At 43.2% G+C, this 12,657-nt stretch overlaps 1 protein-coding gene across 1 annotated transcript in view; it reads left to right on the forward strand.

Annotated features, from left to right (window-relative positions):
• Nucleotides 1-12,657, forward strand: part of LOC143183247 (headcase protein-like) — a 160,513-nt gene that overhangs the window by 117,299 nt on the left and 30,557 nt on the right. The gene's annotated exons all lie outside the window — the stretch shown is intronic.

Below are 12,657 nucleotides of genomic sequence, written 5' to 3' on the forward strand. Positions count from 1 at the left end.
TTATGAGGTTAGTTAACTCCCATAAGAAGCTTACGGCTGGGCTTCTACACGGACTTGGTAATTTCATAATTTAAACGAGTTCTCCCGTTGTTATTCGTCGTCGCAGACGAGGGAGAAAGCTCTCTCCTCTTTTCGGCTCTGTTTTCGAGCTCTGCTTTCGCTCGCATTTTTCCATCCGTTTCCGTTCTTTCGCTGGAGAACCCTTCAAACGCACGCGAATATCGCTCCATTGTCTTCGGTTACCGAAGCCTCTCTCACGGGTTCGTCCCGTTACGTAAACGCTCCACGACAAAGTGTATTTTTGTTCGTTCCGATGACGTACCAGCGGCAATGTGACACGCCCAGCCTCTTTGTTTTGCATCTCAGTTAAATATCTATCCTCCTTTGGTATATATAATTGAATTTCTGGTAATAACCAGGCTGGATCGATGGCTGACGCTCTCTGCCTCTTTTCGGAGTCCTTCCTCACCTCGTTCCGAGGTATAAAGTTCTCTGAGATAATGGCCTTCGTTAATTTTCATGCCCGTCGGGTGTCGTTTACATTTTTCCCAGTAATATTTGGACTCCACCGCAGCTGGTCGCTCTTTTTCACCTCGAGCAACAGGAGAAAGTAGATATCTAATTCTTTGTTACATAAAATGAAGAAACTAGCTTTTGTAAAGTCACAAATCCTTCTGAACTTTCACACTTAATTTTGACTCCCATTTTATTTGGAAATTTTTATATTAAGAAGATTACATATTTGTAATTACCTATTTTCAGAAGCTTAAGGTGTGATCTAACGTTAAGCAGTATAAATTATAAATATAATATAAATATAATATAAATTATAAATAAATTTTTTTGCTAAATTAGTATCAAAGCCTAGGTTCGTATAGAAGAGAAATCTTTTTCTATAGAGATTCTCTTAAGAATTTGATTACAGTACATTTCTTCGAATGGAACGTGATTTTCAAAGATTTTGTTTTTTCTCGTTGCTTTTAATGGCCTAAGCTCGATACCACGAGACTGACTCGTCTTTTCGAAGCTCTTGTTCGTTCAAGTTCCTCTCCAAGTCGACTTCGCCGCTCATTAGACGTAACTGAGTTAATTCTCACGACGTGTACGTCTCGCTCGACTGCGAATTTCCATGCAAATTCATTGGGCAGGCGTTTGGCAGTAAAATTTTAGTGGTCGTGGTTCCCTCCCCCATCCAAAGGAGAGGAAACTTTACGAACTCCTCCTGCTCGTTCGACTTGCCTCTTCTCCACGGTCGAAATTAACCAAGCAACGTTTCGTTTGCAATAAAACGTGACAGTCGAGCGTCTTCTTACCTTTGCCTTCGACTCTGGGACCAACGACGTTGCTCCTCAAAATTTCCTTTCGAATCTCTTCGAGTATTCTCACAGACTTAGCTTTCTGTTCAAGTTGAAAAAGAAATCGCATAAACTTTTTGTTTCTTTAGTTTCCTAATGAGAAAATTAATCTTTTGCAAGGAAAATTGTGAAAAGTTAAATGTCGTTGAGTATCGTTTACTTCTCAGCAATGAGTTACGTTCATTTTGGGTAGGATTTTCTTTTCCATTGGGCGAGGATACTTACGCTCATTCGATTCAACGAGCACTGGGGAAGCGGGTAATTTGCAAGATGGTTTACAACTCTTAATCCTAGTTCTTTCACGGAGCCATTAGCGACTAACGAGGCATTGTAGACGCCCTACCTTCTCGTCGTGGAGGCGAGACGGGAACTTTCCGAGACATTAGGGACACGAGCGACCAGTAAACCCCGCGAATTATGTTGCGATTATGCAAAACGAAACGAACGTCATACCCTTCTTCCAAAACTGTTTTGATCGCTCTATATTTATGATGACATCGAGGCTCGATCACACTGCAGCTCTAGGAGTCAAACTGTGTTCTCGATCACACCTTTCGTATCTTTAAAAATCCTGTTTATGCCTTACGCTGCTGATTGAAAAGTGTCAATTTTATATGAAAAAGAGGTTTTTAATTTTTAATTTAATTTATATTTCATATGCTAGTTACACGAATAAGGACATGTCGACTGAAGCTGAAATTGGCATCGAAGGGGAATGTACCGCCATTCGACTACAGTAGAATAAGTCAGTGTCTAAGGATTATTCTGTCATACACAATGTTTTAAAAATACACAATCATACTTAGCAGCTACTTAAGAAATATTAACACTTTGCTAACTACTCGAGTTAGTCAGACCCTACTTATCCACTGTCTAATCTTGCGTCGTTGTCTTTGGCCATAGTAGCATAAAATTACACGTTACATCGTCAAGGCATGATTCAAATTTACCATAATTATACTAAGAATATAAAGCGACATAGAGCGATGAAAATCTTCCAGTTTAGTAACTTCCTAATGTGTCGTCAAGCGCGTAGATCCTCCTTCGTGGCTGGCGATGTTTTAAGTAGAGTTTATGTTCCTAAAGTTCAGCCAGCTATTTCAGGCGCATTGTATATGTAACGAGGGACCATTCGATCAAGCACGCGAAATAGAGGCTCCCCCTTCGAACGATCGCACTTCATAATCGGCTCACGATCTCGCCCCCTCTTTTGAATGGCCGTCAAGATTCTGGAGTGTCCATAAACAGTTCTTATTTACGGGAACGTCAGTTTCGCGGGACACGAAGTAGGCTCATTCGCATGCAAATCGCTCCTTCGTTCGCTCCCGCGGCTCAGGACACTCTCGCTAGCTGGAGATATGCAAATATCGCTAATTACTGGTAGCGGCGGGATTACACGGTTCCCTCTAATACCTCCTTCCCATCCTCTCCCCTTGGTTCCTTCCTCGAAACCCTTGCGTTCGTTCTTCTGTCGCAGACGTAGTATTTGGCTTCGTTGGCACCTCTTAGCGTCGTCTGTTTGAGCTTTGGGGTTAATGGAGAGGAACCACGAGGAGTAGGAATTTTACTACTTGAAGAGAATAGGCGATACGTGCTAGATTGTACTATTTTTGAGGTTTGGTAAGATGATTAATACGAGGATTTTATACGTGCCTTTATTAATTCATGTTGGGATTGGAAAATGGAGACGTCTTCAGGATTATGCAAATTGTTTCAGAGTTACAGTAGAAGATAGTCTTTTTACGTATTTTGTGGCTAATGCCTGGGAGTTGGAATCTACTCAATGAGATTAATATACAGAGATATTTTACGCGAATTTTAAATTTTTGAATAATGTTTCTTACAATTAATCGATACTAGAAAATAATTTCAGAAGAACTTCAGAAGAGTAGAAATAAAACTGAATAAATATTTAATAAATTTTCTTGAATTCAACTGAAGATCTACCAAATATTAAAAATATTCTAAAAGAAATCTGTATCACCTCTAATATCTTCCCAAGCAGTAGCAATGTTTAAGCCATCATAAAGTCTTCAGACGATAAGTAGAAGAAGCCACTGACACTCGGTGCCAACAAATGCAAAGATCCTAAGCTCCCATGTGTCTGACGCAGGCTTTTCTCCAGAGAAAGAGAGAATTTGCTCCCCGAGGTCGAAGGTGACGACTGATAAGAGGGCAGAATTAAGCTTGGTGTCGTCTAACTGGCTGACGAGAAACGCGACACGCTGGCTTCCAGAGGCTGATGCCAAGCTTCTCTCTGATTCACGCAGAGGGGCAAGGGCAAGACGAGGTGGTTAACGGTCGTAGAGGAAAATTAGGGAGCCTGCTAGGATTAGCGATAGGAGACAAAGCTCTGTATTCGCCCTGGGCACATTGAGGAAATGGAGTCTATTCACTTTAGGGGAGTAGCAAATCCAACGCGTGGACCGTCGCGCTCGGATCAGTTGCTCGCGGTGATAAAGGGTGCAGGATTTGGTGGACTTTATGGCCTTTACTGAATGTCTTATTAGGAGCAGCGGGGATTCGAAAATTAGGTATAGGCAGTGATTTTCAGATAGCTTTGGTTTGTAGAAATCGGGAATAAATGGATACCAGAGGATACTAAACGATACCGAAGAAGTGGTAGAATTTATTAAACTAGAAAAGAGTAATACAAACGTGGATAATGTAAAAGAAATGTGGCTTCTGGTTTTCAATTAACCTCTTCACCTATTTTAACGAGTTGACTCGTGCACTTTTTACATCGTCGCTATATTGATTATGCGGAACTGCATAATGAGGATTTTTCGTAACGATCACGTACCATTACGGGCAGGATCTATATTCATTTAAAGCATTTAATGGGAGCTCTGTGATTAGCAGTTTGGAATAAACTCCCGTTTTAGATCGGCAGTGGAGGTGGGTAACATCACGAAAAAAAATTATAGGGTGAAGGGGTTAAGGCAAAAAATAAAATTTTATAGTATTCTGCTTTACAGCCAGTTTAATTAGAAGCATCTGCTCCTTGCACCATTCTTTCCTTTTCTCCTAAAACTTTTATCTCCCTTCAGTATAGAAGGGTTACGACCTAAAATTAACATATAGGAATCAGATCGCGAAGAAGCTGTCCCTTTCGTAAACAGAAATATGACGAAACATCGAAGTCACAGGTTTTCGAAACTGCTCATACACTACGTGACATACATCCTGCGTTCCCAAATGGTTTCCTAGGGCACGTCAGCGCATTCCAATGTTTCAATTTTCGAAAACCGATGTCGTCCTCCCGAAGGAACTGATCAGATCCTCGCGACGCGATCAGACTCGGCGAAGCCAGGCTCGCAGATATCCCTGGCGTCGCGCGTGGACTCTTAATTCCTGGACGATGGTATCGGTGACTCTGTATAGGGCAGAGGAAGGCGTGTATCCAGCCATTGTTTCAGTGGTCCTGGCCATGGGACGAGATTCGTGATAAACGACACGAACAGCGACGTTATGCTGCTGCTGTTCCTGGCCTCCTCCCTTCTGTCTCTCCTCTTTCGTCTCTTCGTGCACGTTTCTCCTCACGATCCAGCGAAGGAACAGAGGTATCCTATCTACTAACAGGATCTACTGGACACGTACATCCGTGTGTTGCGCTGTTCGGAGCGTAGATGGCACGTTGGTTATTACGATCCTGTAATGAAAGGTTCGCCCCGCCGCCTGGGGCTTATTCTTAGATACAATGTGTATCTCGAGTTACATTGGGTTAGGAAGGTTTCCTCGCTGTGGCAGAGTTAAGGTGTTCGGCTCATTGAAAGGGAAATCACAGGTGGAACGCTGGTACTCTCTTCTACCTTCTTTTTTGCCAATTAATACAACGAAACTTCGTAGCGATAGTTATGCAGCAAGTGTCTACTTACACATGTATACGTATTAACTTTTCCTTATACATACTACCCTCTCAGCATTCCATAACTATCTTCTTTTCATCTCGAAGGAAATTACACAGACCATCATCATCGAGGGGTAATATTCTTATAATTCTTCCTCCATATCCCGCAGAATAACCATCAACAGCCCATTAAATCGTCAGAAACGTTTACGATGTTGCTACCAGCAGAGTTCCTCAATAAACAGTCCCAGTAATCCAGCGGCAAGAAATAAGCGCAGCTCGGTATCGGTGGAACAGGCAAAGGGGTGGCTCCATCTGATAAGGCACACATGACAATCGAAAGGATACGTATCGGATGGGGGCAGCATGAAGCACGACGGTTATTACCAGGTCATAATGAGGGGGTGGGCAGGCATTCGGGGCCATTTTCAGATAAGACGGACCTTGCGGTCAGGGGTTGCGCCGAATTACGAGAGAGAAAGCGACGGACCATTTTCATTACCGTGCTTTAGCGAGCCAGAGGTGGAGGGTGGGCAAACAACTCGACCAGAAAGGAGGAGAGAAACCTGGCCAGGTTTCTGCCCGAAGAAACCTAAGGGATATTTCGCTTACGCTCGAACGAGCAAATGTCTTCGCAGTTACCTAGCTATTTCGCTTCTGACCGCGGCCGAGCGAAAGGGGTGTTTCACGAGGAACACCCTGGAACAAAGAAACTTGCTGCGGGACCGAGGGCGAAGTTCTTCGATGGGAAATTATTTTCTGTGATCGTCGTTTCTCGATTGTTCTGCCAGCGGTGCAGGGATGGAAAGGTGGGCTATGGTCGGTCGTGAACGTGGAAAAAAGTTTGATTGGCGAATCCTGGTCCGGATCAGCTCGGTCATGGATTTTGTTTCAGCGTCGAATACTTCGGGGCATTCCACTGGTCTGCGTTCTATTTCGTTGAGTATGGGAGAACGAAAGTATGAGTCAGGAAAATATGTATATTTATTATTTTTGTAGTAAAGTATTTAAGGAATTTTCTATACTTTAAAGATAGATTTTTGTGCAAAGTTATTTGCATGTGTAAATTAAGGCTATAAGTATTTTTGCAAATCACTTGAACTTTAACTGATTTCCGTTATTTTACCAATAGTAAGGGAAAGAATTTTATCAGTCTTTTCTTTTTTGCTTTATATGAACTTTATGGCAAGGTCAACTTTATTTGCTAGAATTGTTTCAACATTTTTTCATCATGAAAAATTGTTCTATCATTCAGAACAAATAAAGTTTGCAAGAAACAGCAGAGACTATTAAATTCTAAGAACTTCAGTAACTGACGTTCTTCTTTTAAGGGAGTTCAGTTTCATAACCAAGTTCTAACTGAAGTGAACTCATTATAAAAGTAAATAAAATTTTGTGTAATAATAAACACAAAACATTACATAAAGAAATAGCAGCATATTAATTTAGACCACCATGATTCTCACAAGTATATAAGAGGTTAAAATTCACCCCAAGCTTTACAATCTCGAGAACCCAACCCCCAAAGAAGCAACGAAAAAACCGTGCACCATTTAAATGGAATGAGACCATAGTATCGCTAACCTTCGCGTTCCTTTCTGTTCCAGGTAAGCCAGCCAGCATTCCCTCTACCGTTGGTCAGGACTAATTAAGAGAGGAGAGGCGATCTCGCGAGACACGGTGGAGGACGTAAAGAGGGAGAAACGGAGTAAACACGCGAGGTCCACGGTAGGAACAGGGAGTAGTAGTGGTCGGTGTACTTTTTCCACCAGCAGCCTCCGAGGCCGCTTTTCACGAGTCTCGACCCGTATCGTTCTTGCCCCCTTTACTCTCTCGCAAAACCATACATGGCGTCTTGCCTCAGCGAGCGTTCTCGCGGGCGTAACGAGCACAAGAATTCACTCTCTGCCCCCGCGTGTCGTATCGGTTTTCCTTCAGAATCCGTCTCATTGTCTCCGATTTATCGACCAGAAGGGGCCCTTCTAGCTCTGCCCCGTCTGCGAGCACGCTCCCTCCCCGCAGCCTTTATGGATTAGCTATGATCGTAATTTCGCTCCCCCTCGCCTCGGGATTTATACGCGGCAGTAAAGACAGGAAAATATGAGCGTGTCGTTTTCAAGAGGCGACGCTGCACGCGCGAATACGCAATTTGATGCGCGCCCTTTCGTGCGTGCGTCGTTTCGCCCCGTGTCTTTAGAACACTGTGTGCGGTGCCTTCTCGCGATCCTGCTCGTGTTCGGTTCCCTGTTCATCCGTCGCGAAACGAGTCGTATTCCCGTTTCCCTCGTGTAGAGCCACCATGAAATTGCGACGCGGTGGCTTTTATTAGCGCGGTTGGTTCATGGGTATCAGCGGTGTTGTCGGGAGTAAATCATGCGCAGGACCTTGCTAGGTATCCTTTGTGCTGTCGGAGACGTCTGGAGGGCTCTTGCTCGGCCCGTTTATCTGATTAGATAGGGATGTGTCGTCATAGTTGATTTGATGGTACTGGAGCAACTTCTGTTCGGAAATTGCGCATACAGTGGTACCGTGTTGGCCATGATTGGGAACCAGATCTGGTCATCTATCTCAGGGGGGGTCTAACTAGGAGGAATTCTTGAGTGTGTTCTTTTTCCGAGTTTGTTCGTCTCAGGGTAGGTAAATCGTTAAAATAATAAAGAATGAGTGAGAATTGAGATATCGATATACGATATAAGCTAACATAATAAGTAAAGGCTCTCGTTCAGGGAAGTCACGCTTATTTCCTTTAAATTCGCCACGGTGAAGACACTTGGCGAAGTCACTCTCAAGAAGTGGTGGGGATAGCGATGGCCAACTAACAAGGAGTTACTGTACTACTTTTGGGTGATGGTTTGCTTGTCGCAAAATGGGATAAATATTTTGTCATTTAATCTCTTACGATTCAGTAATTTATTTATAATGTAACTATAGTAAATAGTAGCTTATCGATTTGTCGAAGAGATGTGGTTTATGGAACGTGTGCGGTGTTTCTGATGGTAAAACGAAGGATGGGCTGGATGGATATTTTGGGTGAATCGGCACGACTACTCCAGAACGTCTGTCAAGGAATCAGCATCGGGGACCGGTTATTGGTTGTGCAATATGTGCGTCAGAGAGCGAAAGAATGGAAAAAGGAACGATGGGAAGAGGACGAAGCCTCGACGAACGTGGCCTGGCTACGTCCCAGGGGGTGGTTGTCGTCCTTGTACCATATTACGGCTGTGAATGTTCTCGTGAGCTGTAGACGTAATTTGCTGTTTTACTCTGTCTAATGGGTCACGCTTTTACTTTCGAAAGTACATTAATTCAAAATTGTAAAGCGATACTTGGTGCAGAATTGAGCAATTTCTCTATTTCGCTTCTAATCCGCCTACTGTTGTACAGAGTGTCTGACATCAGGTATCGAAAATGTTATTTAAGGGTGATTCCATTTGCCAATTATGTTTAAAGCTTCGTTTCAGAATTATTAATTGTTACAGAAATATCTGAAACGTGTCTGCCCTGAGACTTATTCTACTGTCGATTTGCATTAGGTAAGTCGGACACAGCGGAGCCAGTAGAATGAGAACGAATGGAGTCAGACATATTGCACGTGTGTTTTAGATGTTTTTCTAAAGTATAATAATTCGCAAATTATTTTCTTTATCTTCATTTTGATCTCATTTTAGTGTGATGCTTAAAATTTCTTACACCTGTACTCGAGCACCTTGTATATTAATAGAATACTATTGTCCTAGCGTTGCATTTCTTCGATCAGGCTGTTAACTATATTTCGAAAGTGATTTCACAATTCTTGTAATCACTGAAAAATGATTCCAAGTAAAACGATTAAAAGGCTGACCGCAAAAAGAATCATTTCGACATGGGATACAAGAAGAACTGTTTTCTTTGTCGTGGTCTCAGAGGTTTCATGTGTTGCAAAACGATCTTCTTGATCAAGTAGTAATTTACGATCCCATCGCGAGATTCCCAGCGCCGATTACGCGATGGTAGGCCCTAGTATTCCTGTAATTACCGTTACGTCATGGTCCCTGGATCTGGTCCTCGGTTCCACGCACCTGTAATCAGTTGGTGATCAAGGTGAAGGCGAGAGAAGCAGGGGCAGCTTGCTCCATGTTCGATTATTATTCTTTCATGAGCTCGTTAATTCAAGTTTTCGCAAGAGAAATCTTTGAACGTCATCGAATACTGTCTTATTTTTATTTCGTGAAGACGTACGACCAAGCTTTCACGGGTTTCTCAGAGTATCTCTCAGAAGCTAAGTACACTTCTTCCCATTTTTCACAATCATTAAAAGTCTCGATTTAAAATACTTTTCTAGCGTAGTAGACAAATGTCCATAGAGGCCAGAAACTTTTTCAACATCTCGTATGAAATTAAATTCCACGTTGAACTCAGCTTTCAAGCAGAGCTCGCAGAGCGCACATCCACGACAGGAAGATCCAAATATTTCTACTTTACGTCCTCTAGCTTAGCGTACCGTGGCAACACTCCAACGCATTGGGTATCTCGTTCCAAGTCAACGTGGGCGCCAGCTACGTGACTAATCAGTCCACGATCCACGACAACAGGGTCGTTAACCTTTCTGAATATCGACACATACGTATCTTGTTTTTCTGCTCTCTGGACAAATAAATTGGCCATGGGAACTCCCAAGGATGAACCCTTACGTTACGTACACGCATCTGGAGTCCCAGTTACGAGACTCCAGAAGTCATGACAAAGTTACTTGAGTGAGTTTGGAAGAAGGCATTTGGAAAGAAACGTGGCTCTGATTGACCTTACAGTTAGTATAATTTCGTTCCTATAGTCCATCTTTTTTGATTCTTGAAATTAGGGATTCGTCACGACTTCGTACGTGAAACGACACACAAGGCCACGTGGACCCTGCAAAATAGGTATAGCAGTGCACTCTTAAACTCTAATAGATTTATGCAGTTGGCTGCATCGTACTTATTGCATAACAGGTTGAGACTTTGTTTTCAGAGAAACCTCGACTTTAAAAATGTAAGTTTCAATAACATTGACTTATTATACATTGACCCTTAAACTACTGAATACTAAAGCTGGGCCACTAAAATTAAAATAAAACAACCCTATTAAAATTTAATCGTGCACTAGCGTACCCTCACTTCTCTATCATCCCAAGTGCCTTCCAGCTCTGCAAAAGTAAAATCAACTTCAAAACATCATGTGTACCCTGGATTGGCAAATGACGCTGCATCGAGAGAGGAGCAGGCCGTCATCCTCGAAGGGGGACGCATCGATGACCTGGAGATCGGTAACCGAACTGTAATTCGAGATTCGCGTCGAGATCACCGAGCGATCTCTCCGTGGAAGCGAGGAAGGAGGAGAGGTTTTCTCTCAGTGGACTCTCTCGAGGTCTCGCCCTCGTTTCGCTTACACGGGAGGAACACGGTTCGAGGTCTGTGACCTTAAAAGTTGCCTCCGCTGTGTGCAGCCGTGTCTCTCGCGACGACGAGGGAGGGGGGAGAGCTGGGACACGTCGGTCAGGTGAGGAGGAGGAAGCAATACGGGGGAGTGAGGGAGCGAGAGAAGAGGAGAGACGGGGACAGGCTCGTTTATTTTATCGTACGGGCAGACGCACACGAGCACCCGCGAGAGTACCGAGCAACAACCACACCTAACCAGCAGAGCCGCCTCGTATAGATACGAGTCCGATCTGTCAGGTAGTCCGTGATACATGGGCATGTGCACATAATAATATCGTGTGACAGGCCGCAAGATAGCTGGCGTGGGTCGACAGACAGGGAGTGCCACTTCAAACCGCGTCTCGTCTCGTGCTCCGCCCGTCCACCCTGCTCTGTCCCCCTCTCCTCCCTTTGCCCCCCTTTCTTTCCACTGAGTCGTTGATAATTGCTCGATCGCGAGGACATTCTTCTTCGCCCAAGATCGTATTCTACTTTTTAGGGAATAGAAGTGCCATTGAGGGGGGAGTCTGAGATTTCAAATTTTCGCGAGGAATTTTGGTATTTTTGAGAGAGTGCTTCTTCATCAACTTGGATTTGTCTAGGGGTTTGAAAGTAATAGTTACTCTGGTGATTTAGGAAATTTGTTCTGGCGTTCAAAGTGCTACCGTAATTTTGCTTCTGATTGGCAGGGGATTTATAAATGGTCGAGAATGAGGATATCCACGGGGCAAGAATCGTTTCACTTAAGAACCGACCCATGTCGCTCTAAATATTGCCAGACCTTACAGGCTAATAAACGTCAACCCGCTAATTCGCGAAGTTAACGACGATCGCTCGTTACAACTTTACGATCGCTTGTAGCAGTTAGCCAGTAATCCACGCGTGGAAACTTGCGTACCAACGGACGTTGGTTGTCGATGGGTATCGTGCATCGTAAAACTGCTTTCGGAAATGTAACTGTGTAAATGCTACAAGGGTGCAATGTATCGCTTATCGAGATCGCTAATAGTGAAGATTTAATGCGTTCCGTTTCACTTTCTATTGTGTGCAAGAGTTGCTGGAAATTTTGTTATATTATTAGAGAAATTCATTTTTAACTCATTGATAACAATAGGGGTGGAATCCTTGCATGTTAATAAGATTACAATCATGTAATGTTATGTACAATTCTATATCACCAAAAGTTACAGATAAATTATTTAGATATCTGATGATATTTGGGAGTGTATGCAGTCGATTAAGATACAGGTGGAATGCAAAATAATAATGTAGTGTTATAAAGTGGATTTTAAGAATTGTAAAAAAGTATAGTCGTCGACAAACAATCTCTGAAACTGTGATATCATTTATGTTATGGCATCGTGGGTCATTTATGCATAAGTAGAAAAAGCGCGTAATAGGACAGACATCCTTCGAGCCACACTGATCCTGAGAAGGCACTCTTTGCTAATAAACTTGGTGAGTCGCAGTAATTGTATAATAAAATCTTCCCGTGGCACACCTTTCCAATGTATCTTTTTATTTTAATAATCAAGCCTGCGTGTGTATTCATGAGATTAGGAACGCGTCATTAATTCTTGAAATGACACAAACAGGGCCACACGAACACTGCAGAGTGCTACTCTTTCCCTTTGCTATCTTACTTACCACCTTCACCAGCTTCCAGCGGTATGCATTCCTGCTGCAGCTTCACTTGAAAAATCATGCACCTGTCGTTCGTATCGTGAATTACGTTCCACTCCGCAACAAATCCGAAACAAATCTGAAACAGTGAAGAAATATGGCATAATTTATCTCTGCGAAAGAGAAAAAATAAATATGCTCCAGTAGTCTCGTTCTTCACATTCGCAGAGTGCACCTGCGCGAAAAAGCCGATCGTGGGCGAGAATCGGCAATATTTATTATCCCCCACGTGTCGGGTTCCTTCGTCACGCAATCGCGAAACAGCGGGGCTGTATCTAACTGTTCGGAGTTCGTGGTGCGGTTCGAGTCTCCTGGCATAATTTACAGGCAGCGAGGC

This window comes from Calliopsis andreniformis, chromosome 9, assembly GCF_051401765.1.
Source record: "Calliopsis andreniformis isolate RMS-2024a chromosome 9, iyCalAndr_principal, whole genome shotgun sequence".
In the NCBI taxonomy this organism is placed as follows: Eukaryota; Metazoa; Arthropoda; class Insecta; order Hymenoptera; family Andrenidae; genus Calliopsis; species Calliopsis andreniformis.